Genomic DNA, 19,951 nt, shown 5'->3' with positions numbered 1-19,951 from the left:
GACGCCCCGCGTTTCCGAAGCGACGGCGCCCGCCGCCGCGCGTATCTTAGCGCGAGAGCGAAAAACCCTTTTTCCCCGACGAACGGGCCGAAGTGCAGCGGCAGGCGTTTCTTGCCGTTACATAATTGCACTTTTCGGCTGGCTGGGCTTCATAAATATTTATTTTCGGTTCGGTGGGGGGCGGGGATGGGTTAGACTCTGATGGGTTCGTTCGCATTCAGATCGGTCGGAGTGCAAGGCGAATGAAGAGGTGATGTAAATGAAAGGAAGTATTAAGAGGGACGAGGGGCCACCGCGAAACGCCATTCTGAGGTTAATCGAAGCCCAGCCGAGCGGATCTTCCGCCAGCCCCCACCGAAACGGACAAAGAGCGCGGCGGAAACGCGCAATATAATTCTGTCCTGTAAGATTACAATGTGCTCGAAGCTTTCAGCAAGCCAAGCGCTTTGCAGGAGACACTGACGGAGGGCTTGGTGTGTCTTCAAAGTGCTTTAAATTGATGAAGAGGGTCTGAATATATTTCAGTGACGCTCAACAGCGTGCTATAAATGGAATCGCGAGCATTTTTTGAAATATTCCATGGTCTTGAATGTGATAGATGTTGTACATCTTTGTGTGTTTGTATGGGTATGTGTGCATAAATGTGTTGGTATGTTTGAATGGGTGTGTGTTTGCAAGGATATGTATGTCTGTATGCATGTGCTTGTTTGTATGGGTACATGCATTTGTAAGAGTGTGTGTTTGTGCAGGTGTATGTGTTTGCACAGGTGCGTTTGTATTTGTATGGATACATATCTGTGTGTGTGCATTTGTGTAACCGTTCATTTTTTGTCAGATTGTGTGTGAGTGTGTGTTTGAGTCAGCATTTTTTGTAAGTGTGTGTGTGTGTTTCAATAAGCGTCTGTGTTTGTGGAAGTGCATGCATTTGTGTAAGCATGTGTGTGTTTGCAGAAGAGTGTGTGTTTGTGTAAGCACTTGTGTGTTTGCAGAAGAGTGTGTGTTTGCGTAAGCTTGTGTGTGTGTTCGCATAAGCATGTTTGATTTTGTAAATATGTGTGTGTTTGTGTAGGCGTGTGTGTGTTTGCACAAGCCTGTGTGTGTTTGTGTAAGCCTGTGTGTGTTTTTGTGTGTGTGTGTGTTTGCGCAAGCCTGTGTGTTTTTGTAAGCGTGTGTGTGCATTTCTGTAAGCATGTTTGTGTGTTTTGTAAGCTGTGTTTGTGTGTGTTTGTAAGCGTGTGTGTGTTGTTGTGTGTGTGTGTGTGTTTTTGTAAGCGTGTGTGTGTTTGTGTAAGCGTGTTGTGTTTGTGTTGAGCCTGTGTGTGTTTTTGCAAGCGTGTGTGTGTGTTTTTGTAAGCACGTGTGTGTTTGTGTAAGCGTGTGTGTGTTTGTGTAAGCCTGTGTGTGTTTTTGTAAGCGTGTGTGTGTGTTTTTGTAAGTGTGTGTGTGTGTTTGTGTAAGCCCGTGTGTTTGTGTAAGGGTGTGTGTGTTTGTGTAAGCCTGTGTGTGTTTTTGTAAGCCTGTGTGTGTTTGTGTAAGTCTGTGTGTGTTTTTGTAAGCGTGTGTGTGTGTTTGTGTAAGCCTGTGTGTGTTTTTGTAAGCGTGTGTGTGTTTTTGTAAGCGTGTGTTTGTGTAAGCGTGTGTGTGTTTGCCCTGGCCTGTGTGTGTTTTTGTAAGAGTGCCGATGACGCAGTAGAGGAGCAGGGCAGTCAGGGTCACGGGGTCATGAAAACAAGCGGCGGGTACCGTGGAAACAGCCGGCGACTGCGGCGCATCAGTCACCGTGCCCCGCCCGTCCCGTCCCGCCCGTCCCGCCCCCTTCCACTCCCGACCCTCGTTGGCATTCGCCCCCACGCTCCACACCCGTCGCCAGCGCAAAAGACGGACCCCTCGGGGGCCCTTCCCCCCCCCGAATAACTCCTCAATAATTTCCTCATATTGGGGAGATGATAAATTAACCATCCCGGTCGGCTCCATTTAAGAGAGCGAGGGGGGGGGGGGCACGGAACGGCTCACGCCGGCCCCCGCCATTTTAATCTATCGCCGCTACTTTCATTTCTCGCGCGCTTCCTCGTTCATCATTCCTCGCGTTCGGGAGCGCGGCGTTCCGAGATTATGTTATCCATTACCTTCCTCCGCGGCTGGTCACGTGACCGCTCCCTCCATCTGGAAACAGGCGGCGAGGGGGGGGGGGACATCAGAGCCGCCGGTCCCGGGCTCCATTTTGAAACCGACCTCTCTTCGCCCGTCTGTGTGGCTCGGCTCGTGTGCGGCCACGCGGGGGGGGCTGGGGGGGGCGGCGGCGGCTCACTTGCTCTCGGCGGCGCTGGTCATCGATTACAGATACTGTATTAGCAAAACACGACCGTGAGAAAGACGCCTCGCGATTCATTCACTGGTGCTGGCATGAGAGAGAGAGAGAGAGAGAGAGAGAGTTCTCTTGCCATACTCTCAGGGACAGAGTGACCATGTCATGTACACATAAACACACAACATACACGTGTCATGTGTGTGTGTGTCAAAGAGAGAGAGAGAGAGAGAGAGAGAGAGAGAAAGCATCTGTGTGTTTGAGTGAGAGAAAGAGAGAGAAATTGAGAGAGAGACAGAGAGCAGTGATGTGGGAGAGAGATAGTTCATTTGAAAAAGCATTTGAATTTGAATTTGAAATAGTTCTGTTGCCACACTCTGAGGGACAATGAGTGACCATGTCATGTACACATGAACACACAACATACACATGTCCAAGCAGACACACATTCGCTCATGCACACAACACACAGACAGACAGACACATGTGCACATGCCTAACATCACTTACAAACATTTTTGCCATAGGCTTGGCTTTTTTTCTTCTTTTTTTTAATGGCTAATTCATAATCTAGCATTCATTGTATATAGTTGACTCTTGTAACTACTGCATTGGCAACAACAGTGACTATATTTGTCATGCCAATAAAGCACTTTGAAATTGAAATTGATAGAGAGAGAGAGAGAGAGAGAGAGAGACAGAGAGAGAGAGCGAGAGAGAGAGAGAGAGAGAGAGAGAGAGAGAGAGAGAGAGAGAGAGATTTGCTATTACTGTTGTTCTTTGCTTTGGCAACACAGTGCACGGCATACCAATAACGCTCCTTGAAATTAAAAAGTTGAAATTGAATTTGAGAGATAGAGAGAGAGAGAGAGAGAGAGAGAGAAACAAAGAAAGAGAGAGAGATGCATGTCCATTATCCTGTGCTGGTGTCCATTTAGAATTGTTTCTAATTATAAAAAGAAAAGCAGGAATCCAGGATACTGATACAGCGGCCTGACATTGGACGCTGTGAAATTCAGCACTTTCTGAGCGGTGGCTGCTCGATCTCATCACAGAGCGCTATGAATCACAAAGGGAGAGAGGCCCTGGATTTATTGCTGGGATCGTAGGCCCGTTATATTAATTAATAACTTTGTTACGCGAACCACAAGACGAACGGCGTAATAAATCCATCGGACTTCCGCGTCTGTGAGGCAGGAAACCGTCGGCTTTTCAGCTCAGCCGCGAAACAGGAAACAGGAAGCCGGGTCGGCGAGCGGCGGCTCCCGGAATCCTGCAGACGAAGGGAAATGCGATATTCCGTCCGGAGCGGAGCGGGGAAACGTCCGCCTCGCCGATCTCCCGCGTGAACCCCGCCCTGCCTCGGCCGCGCGGCGACCTTCGGCACGCAGGCCGCCGCCGTGGAAACGCTGCCCGTTTCTGGAAACATTCTTTGTGAGTATCACATGACCGCCTCGTTCCGCTTTGTCGTGGAACGCCGCGCAGTTTGGCGAGGAGGGAGAGAGGAAGAGTAACGGGAAAATGGTTAATCGTGCGACGCGGGGGGGGGGGAGGTCGCCCTGGTAACGGACAGCGCTGTCGCCCTGGTCGTCGTGCGCACAAAAACGGCGGGAACATGGCGACCGGCGACGTCGGGGGGAAAATGGCGGGAAAGTCTCGGGTTGGCTTTAAGCCGCAGGCTAAGGCCTGGGTAGGCCGGAACTTTACACTCATTTACAAGCAGAGTCAAGGTTCTCTTTCTCGCGGCGAAGCTGTGGGAGTTCGGAGCGGTTTAATGAATTTCATATTTCATATTTTCAAGCTTAGTGAAAGGAGACTCAGGGGTGATTTGATTGAGGCTTTCAAAGCGAACTACAAGAGATTCTTCAGGTTGAGATCTGTTACTAGGACATAAATGGAAATGAACAAAAGGTAGATTCCCTACAGACATTAGGAAGAACTTTTTCACACAGAGTCGTCAATGTGTGATATAGCCTGCCAGGTCACGTAGTAGAGGCAGAAACTCTGGGGATTTTCAAGACGGTGTTAGATACTATCTAGTCTGTAGATAATCAGAGCACTAATTTAGTTAGTAAAATGGCGAGTATTGTTGGGTTGAACGACCTGTTCTCGTCATTATATCATATTATGCTATGTTGTGTTATGTTATGTTATGTTATGTTATGTTATATTTAAGGACGAACTTTGATTGCACCTGAAGCCAGATAGTTTATTCTGCGAACACTGGACAGGAATACAATCTCTATTCAATGTGTACCCAAGACAGATTCAGTCGGCTTTCGTTTCTGATTAAGTTTTACATTTCCCCCGTTTATTTAATCTGCAGCACAAGCTCACTGAGCCCTGAACAGAATGAAACATTCCGTTTCTCAAGCCTGTTCATTTATATACTCGGAGGTATCATTTTGTGGTGCCATATCTAGGCGTGTATGTGTGCGTACGTTTAAGAAGACGGGGAAAGAAAAACGTGCCTGGCAAAAATGTATATTTATTCAATTAACAAATATATTGTCCAAAAACAAAAGAAAGCACGCGAAAGATGCTATAACAGACAAGAGTAAATGTTTCAGCTCACGCCTTCTTCAGTGCTCTGAAACAGATTTGTAATATGGAAATATGAATGTGAAATCATAGGCGTTCATTGTCTCTGTTCTTACTCTGTGATTAATTGCTTTTGCCTGGAAATTGAGGGTGCATGCTGGGATTGACTGGGGGACAGTGAAGAAGAAAAGGAGAGTGACGTGTGCGATGGCTAACCAAGCGCGCTTCCCAAGCAAAGAGGAATGACTCATTCTCTGAGCCTCGCTGGACGTTCATTACGTGCGGAAGTAAGGTCACACGCGCTATTAACGCTAGCATTACATGTGTATATATCAGCAAGAGAGTTCGGCAGCGATAAGGAAGGAAATCAAAGATGGCGGTACACGACAGTAATCTTAAAGATAAGTTCAAAAAGTGTTCTCTTTTCCCTTGATTCGGTCTCAGTAAAACAGTAAAAAAACAACAGGTCTCCAGTCAGAGTTAGACTCGTGGCTGAAAGCTTCCCCCTGACGGTCCTACTTTTGATAGAGTATCCCCCCCCATACAGGCTGTCCTGCACGAGAGTTAGCTAAAATCAGCGGGGGAGGGGCTCTTAAGCCTAAAGATAAGGCTGGAACAAGACGAGGAGTCAGGCTGGGGGGTCGAAGGCTCTGGTGTTCTCAGAAGTGGGGTGTGGAGTAGGGGAGGGTGTGGAGTAGGGGAGGGGGCAATCAGAGTGGGGGGGGGTGACAGAAAGGGCCTTCAAGGCTGTGGAGGTTTAAAACTCACTGGCGATTGCAGCTGACAGCCCCCCCCCCCCCCCCCCTTTTGTGATAAAGGATCCCAGCTCTAATAAAAGACCAGCCGGACCCCAGACATACATTCCTCAGATGTCTCCAGAGTGACTCGAGTCGCTCGCACCCCAGCCCCCCCCCCCGACGCCGTGCCATCCGCCCGGCGCGTAAACCTGCCGAGACGGCGGAGCGCGGCTGTCCGGCCCCCCCTCGCACCGACCGCAGTTCACCGGCTCCAAACCTCCGTCCACTTCTACCCACAACTCCACAGTTTTCTGCGAAAAAACGCGTTCGTTGCTGATGCGGGTTTATCGTACGCTTCGCTTACAGTCTCTGGTTTGGGAAACGTTGTTGGCCAGGTTTTGGCTACCGTTGCTTACATAACTCTGTCAGACACCTTTATGCTTTGCTTTCGTTATAAATTGCTCCGGAAAAGAGCATCTGCTACGTTAACGTAACATAAATTTTCTTTTGTTTTCATTTGTGTCTAATTTTCCAACTCTTATTTACAGGTTTGGCAGGAATTCAAATGAACTGCTACCAGCCGTTTGGGTTTTTTATACGCTTGTTAGGTGAACAGTCCAAAAACACTTTTTAAGCACATAACCTGGCTGTCTATTTTATGTTGTTGCAAAAAAAACAAACAAAAAAAAGGTTGGGGAATGCTGATGTCTATTTTACTTTGATATAATTAAAATTGTGGAAATAACTCATTTATTTCCACTTGCTTTTGATGGTTTGATGGATGGCCATAACTAGCATTAATCTATTTTTTATGTGACATTTTTAACAGCATGGTTTTCATGAGTACCAGGCCGCTGTAGGCAGGGAGGATTTGGTCAGAAATGTATTTTAAAAAATGATTAAATGCAATTAGTTATATGGGACAAACAATTCATCCACATTTAGCAAAATAAAATGATCGTTATGAAAGTGCTAAGTGGTCTGTGGCACTGTTTGGGAAAAACACTGCCCTTGAATAAACTGATGGAACGGACTTAAAAAAAAATTTATATGCTTTTTCATATTAAATTGTCAAACTTAAACTTAAATTGTCATGTTTTACTTCATGACCGAATAACGCTTTCAAACTAGCAAATACCGTCATAATGAAATTTTTCAACCTGATATGTGGCAACATCTGGACAATTAATTAGTACTAAGCACATTTCTCACTCTCATTCATTGCCAGATAAGCAAAAGGATGATATATAATCTCTGCGAATGTATATGGGATTTATTTATTTTTAAATATGGAATGGCCAATCGTGCTTCATCATTCCTTCATGCGCTCGCTGGCACAAACTGTGGCGTCAGTGCCGCCAAGCTCTGGAGCACGCGGTGTTAGCCGCTGCTTTCCCTTCCGCTGTGGTTCACACGCCGCGTTCACACAGGCATGAGTCAGAGGAGGACACACACACAAACACACACACACGCGCACACACGCACACGCGTGCACACTCACACACACTGGCACACATAAACACGCATGCACGCACACACACACACACTCACACACACTGGCACACATAAACACGCATGCACGCACACACACACACACTCACACACACTGGCACACATAAACACACACACACACACACACACACTCACGCACACACACCCTTTTATTCTTCTTTTGTCCCCCTGTTCAGTATCTCCCCTTTATCTGTGCCATCGCTACACTGGAATGCACCTGTGTAAAAATCGCGTACTGTTAAGGTGACTTCTATGAGCAACGAGGACACAAATACTGTAAATCTAGGAATATCTGTAAAATCCAATAAATTATTCTCTCTCTCCATACCTGTTTGCTTGTGTGTGTGTGCGTGTGTGTGTGTGTGTGTGTGTTGCTTTCATGAAGTGTTAGCCTCTGAATAAATCATAGATGCAAAGTTCTGAAGTGTTTCTATGCATATACACACATGGTGCCAAATATACAGTATGTGTAATATGTTAAAACATTTTTAAAATCTCTTACATAAATTTTTTTTTTTTCTGAAGCTTTATGGTTTTCTGGACATAAGCCTGGGTTTCATTTCAAATTTGAGGGAGACAGGAGTGGGGGGGCGGGGGGGGGGGGGCGGCATGTTCCCCGATATTTTCAGATGAATTAATCGTCCCGGACGATTAGCTCAATTCGCATCGTCTCCCGGTTTCCCCCCGAACCGATGTGTCTGTGTCCCAGGGTATAAAATGGCCGGTCTGCACACGTGGCGTTCGGTACTGTTGCATCGCTCCCCCGAAACGAAGGAGAGGCCCCAGCCTGAGCCATTCTCCAGATGGAAAATAACAGGTCTGTGTAAACAGCGTAATTAAGAGCGTGATTGAGAAAGCACCGGCGGAGAGACGGCTGCATTAGCACCCTCCCTCTCTCCCTCTCTCTCAATTACACACCGGCGTCTTCCCTTCTTCCCGCCTCTCCTTCCCGCCTCCCGTCCGCCGCGTAAGAAATTGAAAAACTACAAAAAGAAAAATACATTTCACAGTCTACTGAAGCAAAGCAACCAATTCAGAATTAATCAAAACATAATGCAGTATGGGACTGCCATAAACAGGAGGAGTCAGCCAGCAAAAAAAAAAAACACAATGCATTATGGGACTGCAATAAAGAGGAGGAGTCATCCAGCGCTGGGAGCCAATCACTTTGCAGGCGCGTTGAATTTTAGATGACGTGATTCGGAAGCAGCAGTCTGAGGGGCGCATCATGCTTTTAAACATTTCTTGATTGCATTTGTTTGTGGACAAAAATATAACGCAGCATTCTTCATTAACTTCAGTTGAATTTAACCACCTGGTTGGTTTCCTGTTTTTCGATGTTTACATGTAGTGTGACTGCAGCCGTCTTTCTGCTTGCTCCCAGCTGGAAGGTTGTGTCGGCGATGTTCACTCACTGTACAGTTCACCACAAGCGTGAATCCACAACACTTCAGTCGCATTTTCAAATTTGATTTCCACTAGACAAATACGTCACTTATTAAACTTATTATACAGGACATGTCATTATATAACCACTGCTTTGTCGTTTTCAGTTTCTAAAATATTGTCTGCAGCACTTTGGCAAAGGATACACTACCGCACAGCACAGATTCCAGAGAGAAAAAGTCCAATTAAACGTGACCCACTTAAATTGGGGGGAAAAATGGAGCGTGTTAGTGTCAGGAGGCAGCCGAGTTAGACACCCGTCTGCTGAGAGCTCAATATTGGATTCTGGAGCCTATGCTCTGTGGTACTTCCTGAGGTAATAGGAAATGATAACAGAATACAGAGTGGCACGAGGGGTGACCTTCTCCGCAACCTGTTCAAAACTCGGCATTTATTTGTTTATTTATTTACTCATCATGTGTGTGTTTGTGTGTGTTTGTGTTTGCGTGTGTGTGTGTGTGTGTGTGTGTGTGCGAGTGTGTGTGTAATGTAGTTGAACCCCCCACCTCCCACGTCCCCGCCTTGTCTCCAGGGCAACTTGGCTTTGAAATAGGCAGCATCACACTATGGCACTAAATTGTACTTTGCAGCCTTGACAACAATGTGTCAGATAACTTTAGCTCTTTCTCTTTAACTCCCTTCAGGCTTTCTGGGAACCGAAGCCCTTTATTTTAACCGAAAACACTTGCGCTTTATGATTTTCGTTGACAAACAATTTCTCTCTCCTTCTGTAGGACACACAAGAGTGTCTGGGTTTTTACGGTCCAAGGTTTTACTCTGCTTTTGTTCAGTGCCTCACTTTCACAAATCATCTCTAATAAAATCGACCGGAATGACTCATTCTCGATAAAAATCGCATTCCTGGGAGAGGGACAGACACTGTGCTTAAGCTGTCTCTTCTGAAAATAGCTTTTCATTTCTTTTATTATTTTGCACATCTTAGACTACTTATAATACCCCCCCCCCCCCCCCCAACCCGTTTCATTTAGCATTTGATGCATTAATAGCGACCGACTGGATGGTAGCATACTTTTCTTTAAATAAGGAAAGCTAAGTGTTTTTATTTATCGGTTCAACCTCCCGCTGAACCCCTTTTTCGTGAGGAAATGGAACATTATCCCTTCTGTTCATTCTGTACTCATTTGCTTTAAGCACATATATTCATTATCAGGAAACTTGCTGTTGTGTAGTTTCCGTCAGTTATATGGGCTTAAGACCAGCAAACGTGCTGTTACTTGTGCAGTTAACTTCAGTCATACGTGTTTAAGACCAGCAAACATGCTGTTACTTGTGTAGTTAACTTCAGTTATACGTGTTTAAGATCAGCAAACATGCTGTTACTTGTGTAGTTTACTACAGTCATACGTGTTTAAGACTAGCAAACATGCTGTTACTTGTGTAGTTAACTTCAGTTATATGGGCTTAAGACCAGCAAACATGCTGTTACTTGTGTTGTTAACTTCAGTCATACATGTTTAAGACCAGCAAACATGCTGTTACTTGTGTAGTTAACTTCAGTCATACGTGTTTAAGACCAGCAAACATGCTGTTACTTGTGTAGTTAACTTCAGTTATATGGGCTTAAGACCAGCAAACATGCTGTTACTTGTGTAGTTAACTTCAGTCATTCGGGCTTAAGACCAGCAAACGTGCTGTTACTTGTGTAGTTAACTTCAGTCATTCGGGCTTAAGACCAGCAAACGTGCTGTTACTTGTGTAGTTAACTTCAGTCATTCGGGCTTAAGACCGGACACCACTGGCTTCGCTTCCTCCGAGCGAGCAGCTCATGGCCTGACTGAAATGTAATTAAATGATTATGTATAATAATAATAATAATAATAACTGCAGAACCTTTGTAGACACATTCTGGGGGGAGGTGGGTTGTTTTAGAAGCAAGCTCATTTCAGTCACTCAGACACACACACACTCACTCACACATGCACACATACTTATTTACTCACTCACTCACACACACACACACACACACTCACTCACTCACTCACTCACATACAGACACACACACACTCACTCACATGCATACAGGCACACACACTCACTCACTCACTCACATACAGACACACACACATTCACTCACTCACATACAGACACACACACACTCATTCACACACATGCACGCACGCACGCACACACGCAAACAAAGAATTTGCGTGCACTCTGAGGTTAAGTCACTAAGACAGAGAAGCAGTAGAGGGCCAGGTTTGCTCACTTGCCATTGACTAACGGCTTCGCTCATGCCCTATGCCCATTTCATGCATTTTCTTACTCTTTTTTCTGCTGTTTAAATACATTTCTACCATTATTCACAGGTACTCCACGTATGGGGTGCCATCACATTTTACTTTCATGAGCAACGATGATCAACAACCTCGGGGAATGGGACATTTTGATTGCTAGCTGTCCAGCCATTCCAAAGTCGATGGTTTTACATTTAGGTCAAACAATTCATTAAACAGGTGTCACATTTTTTTCCGTCCCCACTTTTTCCTTCAGTCGATGACGTTCGTCCCTTCTGAACAGCATCTAAAGCATATAAACGGCACGTCCTCAATGACAACTTCAAACACAGGCTGGCTCATGACAGAGCACCGAGACACGCTGTAAAAAAGAGAAGAAAAAAGCAGGCGTCTGCCACAGATGTGATGTCTTCACGTGCGAATGCTAAGTATATATGTGTTATTGAGCACAGTGGCGGGGATGAGGGCATCTTGGATCATGGAGTCTTTCACCCTAACTTTCACAAGGCAAATATTCAATGGGGACAGATGTTTTTTTTTGGGGGGGTGGGGTAGTCGACAATTCCCCAGTATCTTTTCCAAACTCCCCATCTGGCTTTAACGGCGACGGCTGACTTTCCAAATCGTCTGCTGTCTGGGAAGCACATAGGCCTAATAAAATGGCCGCCGTGCCATGTGTGTGGGCAGGTTTGGGGAGAGACAGGGAGACACACTGTATCGCCCTTGATGTTTTCATATGTAATTGGTCCCTTGGCCAGCCAGCATGCTCGTGAGGCTTGACGTTTGACGACGTGAAACTAGCTGGTCCAGCGGCGTGTCTCCCTCAAAGCTGAAATGAGACCTGTACCGATGGTGCCGCACTATACATGGCCACCGGTTAAACTGAGTCAGCCCACACACCCCCATGAAGCAGTCTGAGATCATGAGAAAGCCATTATATACGTGCTGTCCATTATCATCATAATTACGGCCATGCAGCTAACAAGGCTTAGCGTTTCGACTTCAGCCAATTCGCAGGGCTCCTCCGTCGGCCATTTCAAGCGAATTGATTGCCCCGCTAATGGTAATTGATGCTCGATTGAGCGACCGGCCCGAGGCACAGGTGCGGCCACGGAGAGGAGGGGCGAACGAGGAGAACGGGAGGTCGAAGCGACCAGAAGGACTTTCAGCTTTTAGCCTTAGCGTTCGGGAGAAAGGTTTTGACGCGGCGTCCCGGTGCGAGCGAGCGCTCTTTCCGCGGAGGTTTAATTCGGACGGGCCGCTCGCTTCCGCCTTGCGCCTCCCCGCTAAGGAAGTGCCGCTAATTACGCCCGCTGACCTGCCGAACAGGCCCGGCTCGTCAGCTGCGGCTAGCTGGGGAATTACGGTGGCAGGACGATAATCTGATTCGCATTCATACCGTGCAGCGTAACATTTTATTTTCATCCAATTTGAATATTTTATATTATTGTGAATATTTTTTTTCTCGCAGAAATGTAGTCCCTGCAGAGAAGGCAATGCTTCCTGTTCCATTTCCTCAGTGTTGCAGACAAGACTGCAGTGACAACCATGGAATAATTCACACACACACAAAAAATAAATAAAATAAAAAATCAGAATCATAGCTCAATGCGTGTGACGCATACTGCACGTGAATGTTTGATCAATTTGGTCAATCCTCCCTTAAACGCGTTGACCGTTTTAATGCCGCTTCATGTTCTGGAAGATAATCTGTGGAAGAATGCCTGGATGTCATCCTCTTCCTCCCCCTACTCTTGTCGTGACTGAGTGAGCGAGGGCTCATGGGATAGCACCTCCGAGCGTGGGGGGAGAAAAAACAGCCAATGTGGCTGCGTATCGACTTGTGAGCGCCAGCTGCTCTACGTCATCTTCGAAGCCGTTTCGATTCAGGAGAGAGGGGAAAAAAGAATAGTGTTAAATGTGTTATATTCTCAACCGTTCTCACAGTGAGATGAAAAAGAGCAAATTTTGAAGCTGTGAAGGCAAGCTATAGGATTTAAGCGTAGAGATCACGTGGCTGACTTGGAGGGGGGGGCGTGGGAAGGTGCTCTGGGGTTTCCGACGATGGCGAAGAACACAGTGAAAACTCACACGTGAAACTGTGAAAAGGCTCATTTCACATTGTGGGTTTTTTTATGAGGGTGAGTAAAAATGTGCGTGGGTGTTTTTCTTTTCCTTCTGAAAAGGGTGAATTAGGTGGCGGTTGAGCCAAAATGGCCGGACTGCAGGCAGAAGGTCTGTGGGCTGGGCCTGAGCGGCGTCTCCCTCCCTGCACCCGGCTCCTGCCGCTAACGGCGTGGCTAACGGGCTTAACGAGCGAGCGAGCAAAAGGTGCCGCTGGGTTTTCGGTGGGGTGTCCGTTTACCCCCGTGGCCCCCGCTGGCCGCAAATAAACCCCTTTCTCACCGCGGGCCTCCGGGGGTGCCTCGTCCCCCTCCCCCCGTCACCCCGCCTCCGCCCCTGCCAGCGCCCCCCCCCCGGGGCTTCAGCCGAAATGACGGTGGGGTGGTGACACGCTCAAAATGCTATAAGTCACGGCCTCTGGTTGTGAGGTATTCCCTTATGCTAAGAATAAGAGTGATGGCAGTCCCAAAACACACACACACACACACACACACACAGCACGCGCACACACACGCACACACACACACACACACACACACACACACACACACACACACACACACACACACACACACACACACACACACTCCACCAGGAAAATCAAGGCCTAGAATAGAATCAAACAGAAGAGAGGGATACAAGGGGGGAGTTTCCATGTTATTCGAGCCTTCCAAGTCCCTTTCTATGAACTGTGGGGGATTGTCAACAGCACACCCCCCCCCCCCCCCAAACCCCCACCATAATACCACCACCGCCCCCCCCCCCCCCCAGAGATGGATGTAATATCCAGCATAGGACAAAGTGACGAAGAACTTTCCACCTCATTCAAGTCTTTCAAATCCCTGGCTGCAAGCTGAGAGCAGGTCAGAACCCCCCCCCACCCCCCCCTCGGCTAAGCTATTTCTGATGCAGCTCGCTGCTCCAGTCGTGCCGGAGAATTCTCTCTACCTGTTAATCTTGCACACAGGCTGAGAGAGACAGGTCTTCTTCGGGCTTCCCAGAATGCCATCCACACCCCCTCCCCCCTCCCCCCCACCCCACCACCCCCACCGCCCCGCCTAATCTCAGCGCGTCCGCGGCCAATGAGCCGCGGCGTTCCCGCCGTCTCTGCTCGTTCGCGTGCGTCTCTCTCTCCGCGACGCTAATAGCCAGCGAGCGCTGAGGGACGGTTCTGCCCATCGTCTGCATGCCGTCTGACAGCTCCTCCCAACGGCTACGGGTGATGGGACGCCTCCCTTCGAGAAGCTACAGCACGCCTGAGCGCTAGCTTGCGTGTGCACACGCGGACACAGACCCCCCCCCCCCCGGGCGCTTCGCCTCGCTGCCGGTGGCTAAACGAACCCCGCGCTTCGATCGGCGCTCGTTTGATGTTCCAGATGCGGGGGGGGGGGCGGGTTCGAACAGACCGCCCCGAAAGCCAAATCACATTATTGCTCCGTATTGCTTAATTGCCATTTCTGCTTTGATGGAGATTTCCCAGGGTAGCCAACTTTTCTAATAAACTAAGTGCTTTCCGGTCTCTCCTGGGCTGAGGTAGAGAGATGGAGCACTCGGTGAAAGCACTACGCTTAGAAAATACACTTTATGAAGAACGAATATATGGCAACATACTGGTATGTATAATTCAAAGCAGTGTCATTTGGTCATTTTAATGCATTTTGAGAACTTGCCTCATAGACATTACACACACACATACAATACTAATAATAATAATAATAATAATGATAATAAATAATAATAATAATAATAATAATAATAACAATAATAATATAGGCCTGTACATATGAAAACACCCATAAACATCAGTTATGAATTGGTACTAGTTCCAATAAATGTATTATCCTAGTCCATAAATTTAAACTTTTTTTTTTAAAGTCAGTGGGCCTCTGGCTTCAGTCGAATTGAATTAAAGCTACTTCCAAATCCACAGTTTCTGTGTTAATCTGATAAAACGTGTCAGCTGTAAGCCAGCTAGACCAAGTAAAATGCCTTAGATTTTCAATATGACAATCACGTTCAAATATGAAAGTGCAGAAATACGAAGAACGAAAGTAAAACAATGTTTTCTAAATAAGCTCATAAAAAACCAGCTCTGTTCATTCCTTTCTCCCATATTTCTGATTTACTTCATGGCTTTGAGCGGTGTATTTTATTACATCTCAGTTGCGAAAGTAGCTTTATAAATATTTACTGTCAGCGTTCAGTCATTTGTTTTCGATCAATAGCGTACTATTACCACTTGTGTGGTGCTTTTTCGTCGAATTTGGCACGTCCGTGTAACTCAGTTGTGACACATGTCGTGTGTAAAGCGTCACTGACATCACGTCCTGCATAGTTCAGCTTTCATGTGTGATCGACTTGAGTTTTTTTTATAAATATACCCCTCCCTGGATCCAGGTGTCTGGAACCCTTTCAGGTTTCCACGCTTCCTTCTAATAAATCACTTTGGCGGAAAACAGGAGCCAGCGATTTCGCGGCGCGGGCGAATGTGGTTGACGGGGGGGGGGGTGGGGAGACCGAAATAAACGGGGCGATTAGCATTTCTGGCCGCGTCCCGCGTGGGGCTTGGGGCCGAAAATATGACCGCGATCCGATCCCCCTGTCCGCAGGTCCTTCATCTACGACCCGTCGGAGTCAGGGAGGGGGCCTCGCCGTTTTTCGACGGGTCGTCCGGCAGGAGCGCCCCTCTCTCCCCCCCTAATGCGTCCCGGAGAGATTCCTCGCCGGTGGTGAATTAAAGGGGTCCATTTGTAGATGATTTGAAGAGTCTGTTTATGAGTGTGTGCCTGTATGATGATGCTGATCTTTTGTGCACCACCCTATGGATGCAATGAAAAAGGGAGGCAAGATGTGTATAAGGCAATAGGAAATGTGTGTGTGTGTGTGTGTGTGTGTGTGTGTGTGTGTGTGTGTGTGTGAGAGAGAGAGAGAGAGAGAGAGAGAGAGAGAGAATCTAGTCATTCATTTTCATAATCTAGCACGCACGGTATATAGTTGTAACTTTGTGTATGTCTTGTATCCACTGCTTCGGCAACACAAGTGCCCATTTTTATAATGCTAAATAAGCACTTTCAAATTGAAATTGAGAGAGACTTGGTGCTTCTGGTTCTTGGTCTTTGGTCTGTATTTTATCTTTTTTAATTTTTCGATTCAATAAAGAAACGCAGCAGGTTTCTGGGAGCCCTCCCTCAGATCTGCCAGCTGTTTGCTGGGGATTAATGACTTTCCCATCCGTTATTATCTGACTGGTCTAGCGTTGGCTTAATTGGCATACGCGCGGTACAGATGGGATTAGGGCGGGAGCGAAAAGCCTTTCCGCGAACGCCTTTCAGACACGCTAACGTTTAGGGCCTCAAGTTCCCAAATGTAAAAGCAGGGCTTTCTCCTTACCTCCACCGCAGGGAACTGGCCTCTATCAAGAGCTAATGCCTGTGTGAGGGAGGGAGGGAGGGAGGGAAGGAGGGAAGGTGGGTGGCGGAGGGCAAGTTTTCGGCGGAATTACACTATCTCCATAAACCATATGGGCGGGATTACCTTAATCTCGGATTACGACTATTATGGCCTCATGCTTATTCCGGTCCTCAGATCTGCAGATGTGCTTCCTCTCCGGTTTTTACACTTATTTATCAATTGATGACTTCATCGGGGGAAAGATGACGCAGGAATGGGCGTGTATTAAACCAGACAAAAATGACACCGGCCTCGGGACGTTGCCGAGTCTAGTTTTTTTCTTTCTTTCTTTCTTCCTTTTCTCGGCGGTAGCGGAAAGTTTGTCGCGTAACGCGAGAGCGTCCGGGGAGAGGGCTTTCGCAGAGAGAAGACAGAAGAGACAAAAGCAATTTCAGCTGCCGTGTGCGAGCATTATTAAAAAAATAATATAAAAAAAAAAAAAAAAAAGAAAGGGATACAATGTCTGCCTTTCGGCCGCGGAAATTCGACCGACGCCGACGGCGGCGCGGGGAGCAGATGGAACTTAAGCCCGGCCGCGAGAAAAATGTGAGATTTGATTAAAATAACCCGGATTGGGCCGGCCCGCGGAGCTCAGGTCTAATCTGGAGTATATTAATGTCACCCTCAGAGCCCCTCTTATGAAACACAGCTCCTCTGCCGTGGCGGAGAGGCGGCTTCGAGAGGGCGGGACCAAGGGCCCTCCGGCGCCGCCGCCGCCGCCGTCTCCATAGCGACTACCGCGTATAGGCCCGGGGTGTGGACGCCGGACGGATGGAAACGTGCACTTCCTGTCCGGATCCCCTGGGTTGACTAGGCCGGCTGTGACTATCGAGTTCATCCCCGACAAAATCTCGATCCTCGAGCAGCAGTGTAGCACAGTGGATAAAGCACTGAGCTTGTAACCAAAAGGTCACAGGTTCGATTCCTGAGTAGGCCACTGCGGTTGTACCCTTGAGCAAGGTACTGTTCTTAACCTGCATTGCTTCAGTATATATCCTGCTGTTTAAATGGATACAATGTAAAATGTAAATGTTGTGTAAGTCGCTCTAGATAAGAGCGTCTGCTAAATGTCTGTAATGTAATGTAATGCTCGGGCTGAAGTTGGACGAGACTTTATTGAGCTGGCTGGCTGGCAGCAGACTGCAGTTTACACGCGGACAGCGTACGCTCAAACCAGCGCAGTCAGTGCGTCCCGTTGGATTGATTCATGGCCGGGTTGGACTCGGCCAAACTCGCAGGGAGTTATGAACTGTCTCAGTTTGTCTGTGAGGCTCGGTCTTCTACAGACGAGAGCTGTCCAGGTTAGTTACAGACAGGCCTGTCAAAGCACGATCGTCCACAGCAAAACTCACTGACCTTTGCCTTTCAGTGACCCTGCTTCAAAACTTTCTCTCGAGTGGACACGTTTGACTTCAATGCACTACAGAAATTGACAGCTGCGCCGTCCACTGCTAGAACCAGACCGAGCATATCCTGTCAACAGATCCAGGGGACTACAGGTTTCTACTTTCAGACAGTATAATTTTAAGATTCAACACTTTAGAACGCTGGAATCCCATAAGGCCGCATGGCTTAGAATTCCATTTTATGTTACAACATTTTCTTTTTTTACCTATAGTATAAAAGAACAAAAAATCCTGACAAACCTAATAGAGTAAAGAGTTGTGTTCATAAATCATTTCTACCTGCTTAATGCATTTAATACCTCATAAAAATGTCAGAACCCTGTAGCTATAAATTCTTTGTCGGGTCCAGCATATTGCAGACTATGTTTTATACATCGGATTGCTAGCTCTTTCTGTTCATTTGCTTTTTTCGTGAAAGAAAGGGTGCTCAGTATTTTAGGGGGAAGAATAAAAGGGGGATAAAACCTCCCTAGTTAAGCTGCAGCTGCACACTCACAGATGCAATACGCTCCAGTGGTTACACACTCTTAAAACGCACACTCAATGTTTGGAAGGGACAATCATTCTATATCTACCAAGTGGGGACTATAGATTTTACACTTTTTTTTTTTTCCAAAACAAAATGGACATAGCAAGCCAAGTGAGCACCATGTGCACCTAACACAGAGCCAAGTGAACACCATCCCCACCTAACACAGAGCCAAGTGAGCACCATGTGCACCTAACACAGAGTCAAGTGAACACCATGTGCACCTAACACAGAGCCAAGTGAGCACCATGTGCACCTAACACAGAGCCAAGTGAGCACCATGTGCACCTAACACAGAGTCAAGTGAGCACCATGTGCACCTAACACAGAGTCAAGTGAGAACCATGCGCACCTAACACAGAGTCAAGTGAGGACCATGTGCACCTAACACAGAGCCAAGTGAGGACCATGTGCACCTAACACAGAGCCAAGTGAGCACCATGTGCACCCAACACAGAGCCAAGTGAGGACCATCCCCACCCAACACAGAGCCAAGTGAGGACCATCCCCACCTAACACAGAGCCAAGTGAGGACCATCCCCACCTAACACAGAGCCAAGTGAGCACCATGTGCACCTAACACAGAGTCAAGTGAGGACCATCCCCACCTAACACAGAGCCAAGTGAGGACCATCCCCACCTAACACAGAGCCAAGTGAGCACCATCCCCACCTAACACAGAGCCAAGTGAGCACCATCCCCACCTAACACAGAGCCAAGTGAGCACCATGTGCACCTAACACAGAGCCAAGTGAGGACCATCCCCACCTAACACAGAGTCAAGTGAGAACCATGTGCACCTAACACAGAGTCAAGTGAGGACCATGTGCACCTAACACAGAGCCAAGTGAGCACCATGTGCACCTAACACAGAGTCAAATGAGGACCATGTGCACCTAACACAGAGCCAAGTGAGCACCATGTGCACCTAACACAGAGTCAAGTGAGAACCATGCGCACCTAACACAGAGTCAAGTGAGGACCATGTGCACCTAACACAGAGCCAAGTGAGGACCATGTGCACCTAACACAGAGCCAAGTGAGCACCATGTGCACCCAACACAGAGCCAAGTGAGGACCATCCCCACCCAACACAGAGCCAAGTGAGGACCATCCCCACCTAACACAGAGCCAAGTGAGGACCATCCCCACCTAACACAGAGCCAAGTGAGCACCATGTGCACCTAACACAGAGCCAAGTGAGGACCATCCCCACCTAACACAGAGCCAAGTGAGCACCATCCCCACCTAACACAGAGCCAAGTGAGCACCATGTGCACCTAACACAGAGCCAAGTGAGCACCATCCCCACCTAACACAGAGCCAAGTGAGCACCATGTGCACCTAACACAGAGCCAAGTGAGGACCATCCCCACCTAACACAGAGTCAAGTGAGAACCATGTGCACCTAACACAGAGTCAAGTGAGGACCATGTGCACCTAACACAGAGCCAAGTGAGCACCATGTGCACCTAACACAGAGTCAAATGAGGACCATGTGCACCTAACACAGAGCCAAGTGAGCACCATGTGCACCTAACACAGAGCCAAGTGAGGACCATGTGCACCAAACACAAAGCCAAGTGAGCACCATGTGCACCTAACACAGAGTCAAGTGAGCACCATGTGCACCTAACACAGAGCCA

The sequence above is a fragment of the Anguilla rostrata genome, chromosome 14, assembly GCF_018555375.3.
Source record: "Anguilla rostrata isolate EN2019 chromosome 14, ASM1855537v3, whole genome shotgun sequence".
NCBI lineage: Eukaryota > Metazoa > Chordata > Actinopteri > Anguilliformes > Anguillidae > Anguilla > Anguilla rostrata.
The sequence above is the reverse complement of the archived record's forward strand: the minus strand, read 5'-3'. Positions refer to the sequence as shown.